Source organism: Physella acuta, unplaced genomic scaffold (assembly GCF_028476545.2).
Source record: "Physella acuta isolate Inbredline_101_S28 unplaced genomic scaffold, ASM2847654v3 ptg001065l, whole genome shotgun sequence".
Lineage (NCBI taxonomy): Eukaryota > Metazoa > Mollusca > Gastropoda > Physidae > Physella > Physella acuta.
In genome coordinates this window covers 304,446-319,936 of record NW_026732582.1, presented here as the reverse complement: position 1 = coordinate 319,936, position 15,491 = coordinate 304,446, and the positions used below count along the sequence as shown (strand labels likewise).

The 15,491-nt window shown below is 34.4% G+C and overlaps 2 non-coding genes and 1 pseudogene across 2 annotated transcripts; all 3 read left to right on the top strand.

Moving 5' to 3' along the window:
• Positions 1–924: 924 nt before the first annotated feature.
• Positions 925–1,117, top strand: LOC131955412 (U2 spliceosomal RNA). Its single transcript, XR_009388848.1, has one exon. It is a non-coding gene; the product is annotated as a U2 spliceosomal RNA (small nuclear RNA).
• A 1,099-nt stretch (positions 1,118–2,216) lies between these two features.
• LOC131955401 (U2 spliceosomal RNA) lies at positions 2,217–2,409 on the top strand. Its single transcript, XR_009388837.1, has one exon. It is a non-coding gene; the product is annotated as a U2 spliceosomal RNA (small nuclear RNA).
• Positions 2,410–3,502: 1,093 nt separating this feature from the next.
• LOC131955419 (uncharacterized) lies at positions 3,503–3,630 on the top strand (annotated as a pseudogene).
• The last annotated feature ends 11,861 nt before the right edge of the window (positions 3,631–15,491 follow it).

The window sequence follows — 15,491 nt, the reverse complement described above, 5'->3', positions numbered from 1 at the left end:
ATAAAAACAGATATTTTTTTTTATATTTAAAATTTCTCTCCGCTCCTCTCCTTCGTTGTTTACTAATCTAAATTATGTTTTAAAAATCATTTGTCATGGCCAGTATGTGTCAAAATATCACACTTCTGTCCACACAGGACCAGTATTAATTTCACTTTAATATAAAGAAAATAGAAATTTAAATGTAAATTTTTAAAAGTTATTTCAATTTAAAAAAACAAAAATTCATTTTTATTTTTAAACTGACGTACATTGTTACGTACATTGTTTAATGTATTCTTTCCTTCAACGATTTGCATATATCTTGATCCTAATTGATTTCAAAATGTTAAATGAAACATTACAATCAGCAGAATATTAATAACAATGATCCGTTTAAGAAAAAAAAATATAAATAAAAAAAAAAAAAAAAAAAAATCTAAATTTACAAATTTAAATTTTGTGGTTTTGTTCCGCATCTTTTCTCCTGCCGACCTCACGTCACCTTTTTGTATTCTTTTTCTTTCTCAGTCTCTTCCTATACCTTTTTAACGTTGGCTTGTTCCACAGCGCTAGTCGCCTTGCGCCGCCCGCCAAAGACGTAAAACAACAGGGCGTTGATCGATTCGATATACATCAAGGCGGCGCGGGCGTCAAGGGAAGCCACTATTACGACGTTAAGGTAAGGCGCTATATTTTTTTCCTTGTTTGAGTTTTAGAAATTCATAATGTTACTTGTTTCATTGATTTCGTTAACATTCGCCTTTCCGCTTTGGCAGATTGTAAAACGCCCACCGCCTAACGGCCGTACGTCGCATGGGCGGCGATTTCTGCAATAAGGAATATTTTCGGTGTGCGGAATCGGATGAATATTTACGGAATCATTTCAGAGGAGCGGATAGGAAATTTTCCGGAATATGAGGCGTCGGTAGTCCAGTGACCGTTATCGCTTCTCGGCCTTTTGGCTAAGATCAAAGTGTAGTATCTGTTCTTATCAGCTTAATATCTGATACGTGGCTCATTGAGTCACTACGATATTAAACTGATTTTTGGTACTCGGCGGGATGCCCGGGGCTTGCTCCGCTCTCGCCACGGGTCGGCCCGGTATTGCAGTTCTTCCGGGAATGGCCCATTCAATTTCAATAATGTACGATTGGTCTCTCTCTCTCAATAAAAACAGCTCACTGCTGGTCAGTCAGAGTGATATGGTATTTATTCTATACCAGTCACTGTTTGCTTAAAATGTTAATCGTTTGAGCTGACCAGCACATTTTTTCTTTATTTGACGGTTCTCAAACGAACGGCAGCCGGTATAAAAACAGATATTTTTTTTTATATTTAAAATTTCTCTCCGCTCCTCTCCTTCGTTGTTTACTAATCTAAATTATGTTTTAAAAATCATTTGTCATGGCCAGTATGTGTCAAAATATCACACTTCTGTCCACACAGGACCAGTATTAATTTCACTTTAATATAAAGAAAATAGAAATTTAAATGTAAATTTTTAAAAGTTATTTCAATTTAAAAAAACAAAAATTCATTTTTATTTTTAAACTGACGTACATTGTTACGTACATTGTTTAATGTATTCTTTCCTTCAACGATTTGCATATATCTTGATCCTAATTGATTTCAAAATGTTAAATGAAACATTACAATCAGCAGAATATTAATAACAATGATCCGTTTAAGAAAAAAAAATATAAATAAAAAAAAAAAAAAAAAAAAAATCTAAATTTACAAATTTAAATTTTGTGGTTTTGTTCCGCATCTTTTCTCCTGCCGACCTCACGTCACCTTTTTGTATTCTTTTTCTTTCTCAGTCTCTTCCTATACCTTTTTAACGTTGGCTTGTTCCACAGCGCTAGTCGCCTTGCGCCGCCCGCCAAAGACGTAAAACAACAGGGCGTTGATCGATTCGATATACATCAAGGCGGCGCGGGCGTCAAGGGAAGCCACTATTACGACGTTAAGGTAAGGCGCTATATTTTTTTCCTTGTTTGAGTTTTAGAAATTCATAATGTTACTTGTTTCATTGATTTCGTTAACATTCGCCTTTCCGCTTTGGCAGATTGTAAAACGCCCACCGCCTAACGGCCGTACGTCGCATGGGCGGCGATTTCTGCAATAAGGAATATTTTCGGTGTGCGGAATCGGATGAATATTTACGGAATCATTTCAGAGGAGCGGATAGGAAATTTTCCGGAATATGAGGCGTCGGTAGTCCAGTGACCGTTATCGCTTCTCGGCCTTTTGGCTAAGATCAAAGTGTAGTATCTGTTCTTATCAGCTTAATATCTGATACGTGGCTCATTGAGTCACTACGATATTAAACTGATTTTTGGTACTCGGCGGGATGCCCGGGGCTTGCTCCGCTCTCGCCACGGGTCGGCCCGGTATTGCAGTTCTTCCGGGAATGGCCCATTCAATTTCAATAATGTACGATTGGTCTCTCTCTCAATAAAAACAGCTCACTGCTGGTCAGTCAGAGTGATATGGTATTTATTCTATACCAGTCACTGTTTGCTTAAAATGTTAATCGTTTGAGCTGACCAGCACATTTTTTCTTTATTTGACGGTTCTCAAACGAACGGCGGCCGGTATAAGAACAGATATTTTTTTTTTTATATTTAAAATTTCTCTCCGCTCCTCTCCTTCGTTGTTTACTAATAAATTATGTTTTAAAAATCATTTGTCATGGCCAGTATGTGTCAAAATAGCACACTTCTGTCCACACAGGACCAGTATTAATTTCACTTTAATATAAAGAAAATAGAAATTTAAATGTAAATTTTTAAAAGTTATTTCAATTTAAAAAAACAAAAATTCATTTTTATTTTTAAACTGACGTACATTGTTACGTACATTGTTTAATGCATTCTTTCCTTCAACGATTTGCATATATATTGATCCTAATTGATTTCAAAATGTTAAATGAAACATTAAGATCAGCAGAATATTAATAACAATGATCCGTTTAAGAAAAAAAAATATAAATTAAAAAAAAAAAAAAAAATCTAAATTTACAAAATTAAATTTTGTGGTTTTGTTCCGCATCTTTTCTCCTGCCGACCTCACGTCACCTTTTTGTATTCTTTTTCTTTCTCAGTCTCTTCCTATACCTTTTTAACGTTGGCTTGTTCCACAGCGCTAGTCGCCTTGCGCCGCCCGCCAAAGACGTAAAACAACAGGGCGTTGATCGAATCGATATACATCAAGGCGGCGCGGGCGTCAAGGGAGGCCACTATTACGACGTTAAGGTAAGGCGCTATACTTTTTTCCTTGTTTGAGTTTTGGAAATTCACAATGTTACTTGTTTCATTGATTTCGTTAACATTCGCCTTTCCGCTTTGGCAGATTGTAAAACGCCCACCGCCTAACGGCCGTACGTCGCATGGGCGGCGATTTCTGCGATAAGGAATATTTTCGGTGTGCGGAATCGGATGAATATTTACGGAATCATTTCAGAGGAGCGGATAGGAAATTTTCCGGAATATGAGGCGTCGGCAGTCCAGTGACCGTTATCGCTTCTCGGCCTTTTGGCTAAGATCAAAGTGTAGTATCTGTTATGGATCTACACGGATCTTAGCCATTTGGTTGGTCAGCCCTTTTTAGGGCTGGCTGCCGGGGTCGAGAGGCGGTCAAACCTACTACTCTAACTCACGCAAATCTCGCAAACGACCGCTGTGGGGTTGCTCCCACACATCCCTCGAACGCACACGCTCTCGAGATGAGTCACCCAATACTTGTATTGGGTGGCTTCAAATGTACGAGTGGCTAACTTTTCAATCTTTTATTTTTCAGCCTGACGACACCCATCTAGGAGAAATCTTAGGTGGGAGGTCCGTCTATCGCCAACAAATCGAACTCATCTACTACGTCTAACGCAACTACCTCGCTCAAGAAATCGAACTCATCTACTACGTCAAACGTATCTACCTCGCTCCCAACAAACTCACTAACACTCTGACGACACCCACCTAGGAGAAATCTTAGGTGGGAAGCTTCCGTCAAAACACTAGCAAATCAACTAACCATCTCTCAAGATCATCTACTCAAAATAAACAATCGCCAACAACTCTACCTCGCCCTCATCATCACTCCACCAAGCTCAAAACCATCGACTCAGCAACAGCAGCAAACTTCACTCTTCAACGTCACCTCGCCCAACTCAATTACTCGACTACGTCACAACGTTACTCCTCCTCAATCCACAATGAACAATACTTCAAAGCAACTCACCTCGAAAGATCTCTCAACACAAGAACTCACCCAACTCATCTCCCCAAGCTTCAATTCATCGAACAACTCTACCACCATGCGCATCATGCCTTACCTCAACGCAAGTTCTACACCATTCGACCAACTCCACCATCAACGTCAAGACACCAAACTCACTCTCACCAAGTACAACTACCAACAAAGAATAAACCATTATCAAACCAAGAGCGTATCAAGCACAAGAAGAAAGGCCAAAAAACAGAGAAGCGATCATGTTTGTACTGTCCTGTACTTTATGTCATAGCAAACCAGAAACAAAATCAAGAAAGAAACAAATGGAACCAAGAAATCGGAACAAAGAAATCAAAGAAACATGGAACAAAGAAATCAGAAGGAATATTAAGACATTGTAAATCTTTTTAATGTTATACTATGTATCACATTGTAATTTTTTAACATGCAACCTATCCACTTGTGGAAGGAACAATATTAAACGCCAAACGGCACAAAAAAAAAAAAAAAAAAGTATCTGTATCAACGATTTGCATTTATCTTGATCCTAATTGATTTCAAAATGTTAAATGAAACATTAAAATCAGCAGAATATTAATAACAATGATCCGTTTAAGAAAAAAAAATATAAATAAAAAAAAAAAATCTAAATTTACAAATTACAAATTTAAATCTTCAAAACAAACAAAAACATTATAGGGGAAAGTTCAAAGAAAATTTACAACACTCTGGTCAAACAACAATCACAACCATTATACATTAGAATTAAGTGGGCCAGAGAATTCAACACCATAGACATTAGCGACACTTTTAGGAATTTGCACGGAAAACACATTACACCTAAAGAGAAAGAAATAGGGTACAGACTTATATACAATACAACACCCATTTCAACAAACAAACACTAAGGCTAATACCAACACAAAAATAACCTGCCAAATGTGCCGACAAAACATACAAGAAACAGGAAAACACATTTATTTAGAATGTAAAACGATACAACTAGCAAAGCAAATATTAGGTAGAGTTCTCAAGACAAAACATACAGAAGTAGTCAACAAAGCAATCACCCTCAACAACATAATCAAGTCAAGAGAGGATGTACGAAAACAGTTTGACGGCGACAGCTATTTATAGACATACTATTTAGACAACCCGCAATAAAACAAAATATGACAGGAAAATATATGCTGACACAGACGTAGAATCTATTTTTAGAGCAGTACTGAGACAAAGACTGGGGACGGACTTTATCACCTAACAGAAACACAGCAGACGGTTTTAGTACGCAAACAAGGAAATTATTAAATACTAAAATGGGACAACTTTCTAGCAGACGACGTAACTATTCTAGCGAGACGAGTGACTGATTTCCAACCCCCCCCCCCTCAACCCCCCGCATAGAAAATAAATTTTACAAGACGAGGCAGGGACCAGAAAGACGACACACCTGGACATCAAGCCAAATCTAGAACGACACGACGATAGAGCCCACAGTACCGATCAAAATTTGAGGTTTTTTTAGACCGTGGGAAAGGGGAGATTACCCAATTTTACTAAATTTAGAATAAAATTATTCCCCCTTTCAAAACCTTCTCCAAGACGGGACAGAAAGACCAACCAAAACCAACTCGAACCCCACTTCAACCCAACAACCTCCCCCTATACTAAAGACTGTCGACAGTACATATATTGTACATACACTGCTAACCACACTAACCAATTTTTTAGGGCTCATGTATTGACTACGGTATATATGTATATTTCATCATATTTAAATTATTTTAAAGAATGGAGTAAACAAAAGGAAAAGGAAAAAAAAATTGGAGAAAACTCCAAAAAAAATATATATCAAAAATAAAAAATATAAGTTAAAAAAAAAGAATAAAGAAAAAAAGAAAAGAAAAAAATAAACATCTTTCCTTGTTTACTTGCCTTTGTACACATGAGTCCTTGTTTATTCGCAACTGTACATGTGTTTGTACATATATTGTACATATATTTCCTGGTTTATTTTCCTTTTACATATGAGTTTGTTCATATCATACCTTTTTCATTTGCCTCTGTACATATGAGTGTATACATATATTGTACATATATTTCCTTGTTTATTTTCTTTTTTTAAATATGAGTTTTTACATATATTGTACATATATTTACTTGTTTATTTTCCTTTTTACATATGACTTTGGACATGTATTGTACATATATTTCCTTGTTTATTTTTATTTTTACATATGAGTTTGTACATATATTGTACATATATTTTCTTGTTTATCTTCCTTTTTTACTTATGAGCTTGTACATATATTGTACATATATTTCCTATTTTATTTGTACATATGCGTTTGTACATATCTTTCCTTGTTTATTTGCCTGTGTACGTATAAGTTCGTACATATATTGTACATATATTTCCTTGTTAATTTTTTTTTACATATGAGTTTTTTCATGTCTTCCTTTGTTTATTTGCCCTCGTACATATGAGTTTGTGCCCTTTCTTCCATGTCCTGTACGTCTTAGAGACTACCTGTTGCGACGGGGGGGGGGGGGGGGGGGTTGGCCTGTGATGAAAACCAAAAAATAAAAACAAGCGTTTCGGAGAAGGTTCCACTTCGAAGTACGCACCCTTTCTGAGGTCATACAAAAAATATAGAGAAGAATTTTTTTTTAAATCTGTTATTGTCAGCTTAATAACTGATACGTGGCTCATTTGTGTCACTACAATATAACTGATTTTTTGGTACTCGGCTTGATGCTTCTGAATCAAAGGTCTTTAAGACGCCAACAACTGACCATGGCGAAACAACCCACTGCCAGTTGCAAACATTTGTCCAGTCATCACCCAGATCTCGACCCCACAGAAAGAAACTCTCGGCCCTCAAATCTCACAACAACAAACAATCGTGGAAAACAAACAATCGTGGAAACATCAACAACAAACAATCGTGGAAACATCAACAACAAACAATCGTGGAAAACAAACAATCGTGGAAACACCAACAACAAACAATCGTGGAAACATCAACAACAAACAATCGTCGAAACATCAACAACAAACAATTGTGGAAACATCAACAACAAACAATCGTGGAAACATCAACAACAAACAATCGTGGAAACATCAATAACAAACAATCGTGGAAACATCAATAACAAACAATCGTGGAAACATCAACAACAAACAATCGTGGAAACATCAATAACAAACAATCGTGGAAACATCAACAACAAACAATCGTCGAAACATCAACAACAAACAATTGTGGAAACATCAACAACAAACAATCGTGGAAACATCAACAACAAACAATCGTGGAAACATCAACAACAAACAATCGTGGAAACAACAACAAACAATCGTGGAAACATCAACAACAAACAATAGTGGAAACATCAACAACAAACAATCGTGGAAACATCAATAACAAACAATCGTGGAAACATCAACAACAAACAATCGTGGAAACATCAACAACAAACATTCGTGGAAATATCAACAACAAACAATCGTGGAAACAACAACAAACAATCGTGGAAACATCAACAACAAACAATCGTGGAAACATCAACAACAAACAATCGTGGAAACATCAACAACAAACAATCGTGGAAACATCAACAACAAACAATCGTGGAAACATCAACAACAAACAATAGTGGAAACATCAACAACAAACAATCGTGGAAACATCAACAACAAACAATCGTGGAAACATCAACAACAAACAATCGTGGAAACATCAACAACAAACAATCGTGGAAACATCAAAAACAAACAATCGTGGAAACATCAACAACAAACAATCGTGGAAACATCAACAAACAATCGTGGAAACATCAATAACAAACAATCGTGGAAACATCAATAACAAACAATCGTGGAAACATCAACAACCAAAAGCATCTGTAAACTTACAATAGAGAAAAAACGTGCTTGAACATTTTGCAACAAGTGTTGATATTGTGAGGCTGCAGACTGCGACCTTACAACAAAGAAACAGCTAAAAGCACAGCTTAAAAGCTGGCTTCCAGACAACGATCTAGCACACAACTAAGTATATTTTAGACAAGACTCAAACAACGAAGTTACACATCTACAGAGACGGACTAGTTCAAACAACAATGAAATATAAATGCAATGTATCAAATGACAACCTAGTAACACCACAAGACTTTAAACAATCGTAAACTTTTTTTTCTCATTTCGTCTGGATTTCTTCATTCACCGGATTTTATTCATCTTTTTTAAATTCTTGAATGTGTTTGATTTTGTCTCCTTTAAAGAGAGATAACTGTTGTTTCCTTAAAATGTGATAATTTCATGGATTATATCGCTTTGTATATAAATGTGCTCTTGATTGTGTGGACATACAATTTTATGGAAGAACTTTGTTTTAAACACACTATCTGTCGGAATCCAGTAATGGATCACGCAAGGTTAACTAGCTATGTTGGCACATTTTCACAACCTGACACAACTGTAATTGTTACAATAACTCAGGGCAGATGGCTGACTTAATGTAAGCCGAGTTCAATCTTGTTAAAAGATGAAATAACTGGAGTTGTACGTCGGTTCCTGCAACAATTATGGACACACATTTGAGATCAACTTCCAGGGCCGAGAGGCAGCAAAAACAATGTCAACCATCACTGACAACCTAAGAGGCTCAGCTCCCAAACAAATACACAAAGCATACGAGGTCACCCTCCATATGGTCAAAACCGCCATCACCCACACCAACAAACTGAAAACAGAAGAAATCGAAACAGATTCGAAAACTTCACATTCTGGTATAGAGTCCAAACAACACACCACAACGGACTACATCAGTATGGGGGGAGAAAAAGCAAGCAGAAACCGACCTGACGCAGCGCCCAGCACGACAACAAATACTACTAGCAGTGAACACTCAGATAAACATAATGCTATGGAACAGGAAAACATTCCCGAAAAAAATACATGTACTTATCCAAAAAGTTCTCATGTGCAAGCTTGTATTTAATTTGTTTCTAATCACCGGATTGTTGTTTTTTTTTATGCTTTTGGCTCTTTTTATTAAAGAGAGATAACTTTTGTGTTTCTCAAAGTGTAAAATATTTCATTGATTATTTCTCTTTGATTGTTTTTCTATGTATTAAATTGTTTAAATGATATGAACATTCTTTTTGTTTCCTTTATTTATATTAATTAAAATACAATGACCCAGGGGGTACCCACAAACATCACCAAAAAATGCATGTTTTTGATAGCTGGGGAAGATGATTTCCCATCAAGCCAGTACAGTCGAGTTCAACATCTTAGACTCCTCTATTGGGCTTATAAGTTCAGCTTAAGTTATAGTTCTCTCTCGCGTTAATTCGAGTCTGGTAAGCCAGGGAGAGATAAAAGTTTTCGAACTAAATCAATTGTTGTGAACATCCAAACATAATATTTTTTTAAAGGTGATTTTTAAAAAAATAAAACAGACTACTTTCATATGGGATAAGAAACATTTAATTTTGAAATTGTTTGATTTATTCTATTTTAATGGAGCTGAAACTAAAACACTGGGTACAAATTTATCGTTACTTCGTTTCTCAGATCATTGCAAATTTAGAACATAAGATCTGTGGGAAGTAGGTAAAGATGTTAAAATATCTCTTGAAGGAATTGTGGAAGGTTAAGAGATAGAAAACAACATTTCAGAAGATGATGTATGAAATTATGGTAAGATATCTTTGGCAATGGTCACTGAATTAATATTTTCATTAGACAAATCACATGTAGGTATAGAAGAATAAGGTACATCTTCAAATTTTCTTATCAGCAAGATCCTGTGTGATTCTCTTTGTTACCATCAGTCAAACGACAAGCCAATTCTGGAAAATTCATTGGGTTCTTTGTCTGGGCAGCTAAATATATTTAAATTAAGTTCATGCAAGGCTTTAGAAACATCAATTGGATAAAACTCTATAATTTCATTAACTTTTTATTACTATCAGTTCAAAAGGAATAAAATAAGTAAGGTACACATCATCACTAAATTAAATTTCCATTTCACCAAGCTTTCTCTAAGTCATAATATATTTTAAATTCATGGCATTTAGTTAGGCTAGATGTGTTGACTAATGACTTTCATTTACCACAATTATCTGATAATATAAATTAACAAATAGGCGTAATAATAATAAATTTTGTAGAATCTAGATTCTAAATCTAGTTAGAAGAATCTAGATCTAGTTCATGTCTAGATTCTAGATCTATACTTACTGCATAAATTACATTACTAGATTCTAGATCTAAATTACTACAGTTCACTACACTCTAGATCTAGTTCTTAAGTTCTACAACAAGACTGCACTCAAATTCACTAGATCTAGAATAATCTAGATTCTATATAAATTGATATTGAAACTATTCTAGTCTACTTGACTTAAAGTAAGTAGCCTATTTAATAGGCCTAATTTAGTAATTAATTCCTAATTCTTAAGTCTACAATCAACTACACTGTAAAATAAAAGAAACTAGATTCTAGATTTAGAATCTAGACTACTCTATAGAGTCTATAAATAAAAAATAACAAAATCTTGTATGTCGTATGTTACTAAGTCGGAATTTTCAAGAGGCTTTTTTTTAGTCCTAGATCTAGGTCTAGGCTGTATTTAATAATTAAATTTAGGCTCGATTTACGATTGAAATCTTTTATAAATCTCATATTTTATAAAAGAAATTATTATTATTATATAGGGTCTAGTCCCACGTCAAAAACATGTGTATTCTAGATCTATCTATATGAAATATAATATATTTGTGTGTGTGTTATTTTAAACTTAATTTACTTAAAACAAGAAAATATACAACTGGCTTCAATACAGCTTGGAGGTCGTGAGGTGAGTTGAGGACAGGGTCTACAATAAACCAACACCAAGTCTGTATTTAATTAACTCCTTTATTGCTTGAAAGTACGAACGAGACCTAGGCTGCCTATTAGAGAATGGACCCCAAAACTTTCCTAACCCCACCTTTTATACCCTACCTAACCTCTAAGTTTCCTGCGCTATATGTCACTTCCCTCCCAATCGTTCCTATGCTACAGAATTGTGAGTGTTATTTATTTATATTCTTTAAGCTCAATATAATTAAAATATACTATAGCTTGAAGGGTAATGAAAAAAATTAAACAAAAGGGGCGTTACTCTAAATCTACGCGAGTACGTATATGTAACAATCTTAACAGGTCGGATAATTAAATGTCCAAAAGCCGTAAACGTTTTTTTCGTCTAAGAGAAGGCAAAGAATTGGACAGTGGTTGTAAGAGAAGATAGAAAAGACACCATAACGGACAGCTCAATTCGATATTGTCAAAATTGGGATAATCTGCTTTACCTGCAAGCGATTGATCAATAGGACGCGCTTAAATTACCCTGAAATAGATTTAACCAAATAAATGTTACCTTGAGCATTTAGTTTCATTAAATATATCAAAGCTTGTTGATTTTAATGTCTACTCGTTTATTTATAAACATTGTTAGCTTATTTTAATGATATTAAATAACCCACTCGACCCATTTCCTCACACGTTTTGAATTTAGAAATAAATATGCTTTTGATTATGCATTACTTCACACTTTCTGTTTGAAGGATGCTTCGTCTTCAAAGGGAGGTAACCAAAGAAATACAACTTTAGGCAGGAAGGCGAGGTTGTCTCGCTTTTGTTTTTCTTTCAATTCTTAACCACAAATTGTGTTCAGTTTCAATAAATTATTTTATTCCCCAAATCTCTTGAATTATTAAAAGCTTTATATATATATATATATATATATATATATATATATATATATATATATATATATATATATATATATATATATATATATATATATATACAAACATATATCATGTATATATATGTGTAAAGGTATCACACTGTACAAATCATGTATTATACTATTTATGGTTTTGTTGTTTTGAAATACCAATAAAGTCTGGTATAGGACATACCCATGAACCCCCCCCCCCCCTCACACACACACTTTACACCCCAACACCCCCCCCCCCCCTAAAAAACTATAAACTGGAGACAGCATGATGCCTAACATACACAACACACCAATCAGAAAACGACGGAGACGAGACGGTAAGAGAGGACGAACGAAGGACATAGCACAGCGGACGTGTGGAAAATTATATAACAGGCTAAACAACCCGTGGAAAGGTGAACGACAATGACCGACAGGTACTAGAGATTACAGAGGACATGACCTTAGGAACCATGTGGCGACTAACAAGAAGACTGGTCAAAGGGAGACAACAAATAAAATACACACATTATACACTAGGAAAGGTTACATCCCTTGACGTTCTGGCAGGTAAAACAACGCATTAGACACATTTCATCCACCCCAACACTCCAAACAAAGAAACTAGTAACTCCCCCCCCCCCCCTCCGCCTCTTGTCATGACCTTATGTCACCCTATTCTTAATTTTCATTTAAAGCATTAGTTCATAAATACTCTGGAAACTATGTTTATGCTTATGCTTATTTTTTTAGGAATATAAACTATATATGAAATATAATATATTCCTTTTGCTTTGGTAACCACAATTCATCTTATTTATGTTTAAACAGTGCTTCTAAACCTCTAGATTTGTAGGGAACTCTGTACAAGCTCACATGGTATTCTATGTAAAAACCTTGGTTGCTAAACTGTTTACTTTTGTACTCTTATAAGCATATGTCACATGGTACAAGGACTGTATTATATGTTTGATGTACCTGTTTTAAAGTACCAATAAAGGCTTCCCTCCCCCCCCCCCCCCACCCCCTTTTCGATCATACTGTTACATCACCCTAGTTTTATAAACTCTGGTATCATTTGTACTTTTTCTGGTCAAGAAACACATCAGGTAACAAGATCCACACCGAGGCCATTTTAAATTAAATTTTTGATTTTGTCATCATGCAATATGTATACATGCCATACTATGCAAGTTATGTATATTATGTAAAATATGTTGCTGCTATTGTACTTGTTGTAAAGTGCCAATAAAGACTTTTAAAATCTGTAAAAAAAAATTTTAATAATTAAAAATTCTCTCCGCTCCCCTCCTTCGTTGTTTACTAATCTAAATCATGTTTTAAAAATAATTTATCATGGCCAGTATGTGTGCAAATAGCACACTTCTGTCCACACAGGACCTGTATTAATTACTCTTTAATTTTCAATTTTTTAAATAAATTTTTTACAAATTTTCTTTTTAAACTGACGTACATTGTTTAATCTATTCTTTCCTTTAACGATTTGCATATTTATTGATTCAAATGGTTTAGATATGTTAAAGAGAAAGATAAATGAAACATTAAAATCAGAAGAATAGTAACAATGATCCATTAAAAATAACAATCATAAAAAAAAATTCTAAATTTAAAAATTTAGATCTATATTCAATAGACATAAAAATATCCACAGCACCTTCTAAGTAGATATATTGTTTGACGGTTTACCGAACCATTTTGTATTTAAATATTTTGAAGCAAAACATATGAAGCAGTCTGCTTATTTTTGTTGTGAAAATAGCCGAGAGCGCCTATGTCTGCTCTCTGCTATTTCACGGTCATGGGGAGTATTGGTTGTTGTAATAAAATGATAACATGTATTGCAAAATATAGTTGGTATGATTTATTTTATTTAATCAAAAAGATGTTTTAAATTTTCTTGTAATAATTTCCTTGTTGAAAACGAAAAGATCGTGTTTGCTTTATTTTCATAAACATTAGGCCTAATTTCATTTTAGCAAACCCAATGATTAGTCTTATCACGTGACAACTCATCTGCTAGCTCGCGGTAGTTTGAAAGGACGGCTATCACTCTAGATCTAAAATTCTAGATCTAGATTAGCTAGAATTCTACTTCTAGTAATCTATTTTCTAGAGCTGTTCTTCATTGCGTAAGTGACAAGTGATGTAAACTATTATAAGATCTAGATTACATTCTTTTCTAGAATCTAGATTAGATGTAGAATTAGAATCTAGAGTCTAGAATACTCTAGATCTACACTTAGACTTAGATCTAGGACACTACTCTTAGACTAAGAGTAGTGTACTAGATTAGAGTTCTAGAAATCTGGATCTAGTCTAGATTCTAGAATAATCTAGATAGATGTCTAGATTCTAGTAAAAAATAAGTTAGTTAGGCCTACTTAAAGTTAGAGTAAGAGCTAGTCTAGATATAGAATCAAGACTAGACTAGAAAATCTAGATCTAGAATAATCTAGATGTAGAGATCTAGATTCTAAACATATAATCTAGATCTAGTATTAGTAGTAATAGATCTTGAATTTAGAATCACCTAGATTGTCCTAGGCAGATCTCATTCTAGAATAATTCTAGATCTATCCTCAGTATTCACTTAGTTAGTATTCAGTATCCTGATCTTGATCTAGTTATTGTACATCTAGAATTCTAGATTCAATGGACACAAGCGAGAAAAGTCTCAAAGGTATTTGAGAGGTGCATAAATTAATTTTAAAATCTTGCACGGCGTAGTTACAATTAATATGGTTATAAAATCCTGTCTGTCTGGTTTTTTTCGGACTTTACTAAAGATTGGACGTATTTGATGTTTTTAATATTTTCGGTAACTAAATAAAAATTTAAAAAAAAGCAAAAACAATTTGGTTTTCACGTGTAATGGCGACATAAACAATGGCATCCTGCTATTGGATAGGCCGACATAAATTTTATTGTACACATTGTAAGATTAAAAATAGAAAACTAGTTCATGGGGTTTTAAATTTGCATTGTTATTTAAAAACTTGATCTGCAAAGTTTTGTACATCTAGAATTCTAGATTCAATTGAACAGTATTTGAACCACTAGGATCTAGTTTAGATCTAGATTCTAGATCTAGAACTCTTCTCTAGATGTGTTTATTTGATTTGTAGTTTTGTAAAATTCTGCTAGATCTAGATCCAGACTATTCTAGACAGTAAAGTTGAAATCGGTAGGCCCCTATTAATTAAATGAAAACCATAATAGCTTAGAATCTTAGAAGATAGGCATTTTGACTACATCAATTTAGATTAGATGCAGTACGACCACTTCCAGACTTTAATCAAAGGCCTACTTGTTCGCAATTTTTAAAAAGTTATATGAAGATTTGATTTGATTTGTATTTTATCTTTTATATATGAATAAATTAGCTCCCGTTTTATATTGATGGTAACATTGTCCGATACTGAAAGCGATCAACGATAATAATATCAAATATTTGTCTAAATCATGACTCTACCAAG